Raw genomic sequence first — 3,812 nt, 5'->3', positions numbered from 1 at the left:
TACAAATAAGAAAGAAGATTGACTTACTAGGTTGTTGTACACATACAATCTATCGATGAGTGCAGTTAGACCGTTTCTTTCTGCATATTGAGTCTCCAAACCTATAGGATCACGGATTGAGTTAGTAGGCCGCTCCACACATATAATCTATTGATAAGTGCAGTGAGATCGTGTCTTTCTGCATATTGAGTCTCCAAACATATACGATCATATTTTGTGATTGAGTGCTACAAAAAAACAGAATAGCATTGTTAGAAATAAGGTTGTTAGTACATGTGATATTCCAATTTAGAAAGCGAAAAGAACCGAAAGAAAACTTACAAAGTCCTCCAAATAAGTCATATAGCTGCCACTCCCTAGATGATGCACGACTCTTACCTCCAACTGTGTCCTCACTGTCTCACATTATTTCTGCCACCATTAACTTGGAGAGTTTGTAGCCTCCTCCTTGAGTCTCCACCAATCCTTTGTATCCAACCATTCTGGCTTTGAGGTGCCACTTTTGAGATTGCTTTGCATGCTTATGATCATCTATGTGACATGTATGCATGCATACACTCCATCATCCACCCAATGGAAAACCTCTTTGCTGCCATAGGTATCGAAAACTCCTCACACAAAGAGGCCACTACATAGTCCTTGCTCCCCTCCAATATATTCTTCCAATGGTCCAAAACATTGTGCCTAAATACTTGTTGGCACAACTCTCTTATGCAAAACATCACCCTCCTCCCCTCATCATTCATAATCACATCACCTGTTTTCTTATCTCTACGAGGTATTTGTATCTTGTTGGGTTATGTTTAAGGTGCGGCCTCTCCTACCTGCATCCACGCTCTTGGACATAACTAGGAGAGCCATGTACATCTAGCATACCTACGGGGATAGTATCTCTCAAAATAGCACCCATAGGGGTACCACCTATACGAATGTCTGAGTGAAACCTAGAGTCACCATAGTAGATGTTCCTATAGGTGTGACAAATCTTGGAGGTGACAAGTGTCCACCAGACCGCTGAGATAGAGACACAGTATCAGTGCATCCGCAACACCCACCTTAGCCACCCTCTCTAGAATCGGTACAAGAACAAGGAGTAGCAATCCTCTTTGGAACTAACCATGGGCTCACAACGTCTACATCTCCATAGCACCTCCCAAAAATACTCCCTCCATTCGAAGTCAGTTTGGAGCATCAACCCTACCTACTACTGGAGATTGAAGCATCAGAGCATGCTGAAGTAGACTTCACAGAACAGCTTAACGATGTCTACAACAACTCTACCATATCTCTAAAGCGGGCATAAAGCCCCAAGAGGAACACTAAGAAAATGGAGAATCTAATGCAAGAAAATCTATATTATATCATCAACAACAAACATATTTTTCATATTTTAATCAACCACAAGAGAAAAACAATACCAATCTCCTCAAAGATTCACGGAGTATCATATAACAATTCTCCCATGGATCTATCACAACAAAACTTCAACACATTCTTAATATTTTTCATCAAAAGAACAAGAGAATACAAAGGAATGGTCCAATTTGAATGGAAATCATCACATAGCATTCATCTTCAATCACTTCATAATCTTCATAGCCTCTCTCTTAATCTCTCACTCATAGATACATTGTTTTGCATGAAAAACTAGCTCTCTCACTTTCTATCTCTATCATACATCTTCTCTCTTAATAGTATATTGGAATAATGAAGAATAATAATCCATAACTCTTCTTTGGTCATGGATACCCTTCTAAGATGTATGTTTGATATCAAAGGTCAACGTAGCTATTATAGTGTCCTTTCGTAGCTCAACAGTATCACTATCACTTCGGTCTTTACTTGAGTCTTCAGTAGCTACTTTTTCCACTTCTTTGAGCTATTTTGAACTTGTATTAATCTCTTTCCAAGGTTATCCCCAAGCTACACATTTATGCCACAGAACATTTACAAAGGTATACCGAATAGAAACAAAATAGAGATGATAGAGACTCTACACAGAAGCTCAACAGAGTGTTTACAATACCATACAGAAGGTCATCAGAAAGCATTCATCTCAACTAAAACCATTCAAAACCATCAAGCATCATTCAATAAGCTTTCAAACACTCTTAAACTTCATCAATCATCATTTCAACCTCTTATAAAAAAATAAAACAAAACAAAATAGAAGCTAAATAAACTCAATCAGAACCAATCAGACACTATGAGGACATCAACAGAACATATCAGAATATCATATCTCCTCTAAAAACTATAATGAGACTCTAAAACCTAATCAACCTTATCTAAAATATTCCCAAAAACTTCAAAATCAACTAATCATCATTCAATCATACAAAAATCACCCCAAGAGTCCAACAAAAACAATCAAAAATCAACCAAAAAATCAAGTCATTTCAGCAATCAACATATCCCTGAACTTAATCAGGGAGCCTTCTCATGATGATGCCAGAAGGCATATTCCACGGTGGATTCCGTGAGGTTTTGCAGTAGATTCTGTAAAGTTATATTTGTTGCCGGAGCTAATACACAAGGTGGATTCCTTGTGCGAAAAGTCGATGGGGACGCCTGTCCTTTTTGGGTGTCTTGTTAATTTAATGTGCAAGTGGGTGGTTCCCTAGCGGGTGATTTTGCAAAATACATATTTAGATTAATGGACTAAATAAATTAAGGTTAGGATTGAGTTCTAACTAATTTATTTATTTTGTAGTTGAAGATTGCTAGGTATTCACTTTTATCAATTTAATTATTTTTCTAACAATTGTGAATGCTTCAGTTGATGTGTAGAGCAGGCAGCGATGGCGTTGGGAAGCATGGGGCAAAAGCGTGTATTCAAGTTATTTAGAAGAAATTATCATTTTTTATGGGCGTGCATCTTAGGCATGGCGCCAATATTTATTTTGACATGCTTATTTATTGAAGCGCTTGATATTTATTTATTATTTTGTATGCGCATGGGTGCACGATTTAAATATTTGTTATTAGACATTGTATTTGGGTATAGTCCAACTCTTTGGACGCCCAACTGCTTTATTCTTTATTTGGACAAAAGCAAACACAAAAGCTAAAGTGTGCTAATTGCAAATTTGGGTTATTTTTGAGTTTGGAGATGAATAATATATTAAATACATGCTTTGTGGAGTGCTCACACAAGGCATGGGGGAAGATTGTACCCAATTGGTTTGTTTGCTCATGTTGTGCAAGTCTTCTCTCTTGTTTTTTGTGCAAAAGTAGAGTTCTTTTGTTCTTGGGGACCTTCTGATGCTCGCTACGAATGCATATAGCATCCGATCTGTGCACTAGTGGTAACATCCATTAATTTAAATATGTATTTTGCGGAATCACCCACTATGGAATCACCCAGTTGCACATTAAATTAACAAGACGTTCGAAAAGGATAGGCGTCCCCATCGACTTTTCGCACAAGAAATCCACCTTGTGTATGAGCCTTGGCAACTAATATAATTTTACGGAATCCACCGCAAAACCTCACGGAATCCATCGTGGAATATGTCTCCTGGCATCACGCGACCACAGAAAAAGAGAATAAAAGTTCAAACTATAGCTCAGCTTGATCTTCCATAGGATCTTCAGAAAACACCATCCAAACATGATCGTAACTCATAACCTGTATCTAATAAAGAATGCAACAAAAGAAAAACACATTTATCCATTAACACAACTTAGAAACAGAAAATCATGACAAACTCGTAAAGGACATAAGAGGTTTTTGTATCTTGAGCTATATATCCATCATCATCACCATGAAACTCCAAAAACATAGCTTCTTGAATAAATTGAATATGCAA

The sequence above is a fragment of the Lygodium microphyllum genome, chromosome 21, assembly GCF_053477565.2.
Source record: "Lygodium microphyllum isolate KBCC chromosome 21, Lygodium_microphyllum_v1.1.10, whole genome shotgun sequence".
In the NCBI taxonomy this organism is placed as follows: Eukaryota; Viridiplantae; Streptophyta; class Polypodiopsida; order Schizaeales; family Lygodiaceae; genus Lygodium; species Lygodium microphyllum.
The sequence above is the reverse complement of the archived record's forward strand: the minus strand, read 5'-3'. Positions refer to the sequence as shown.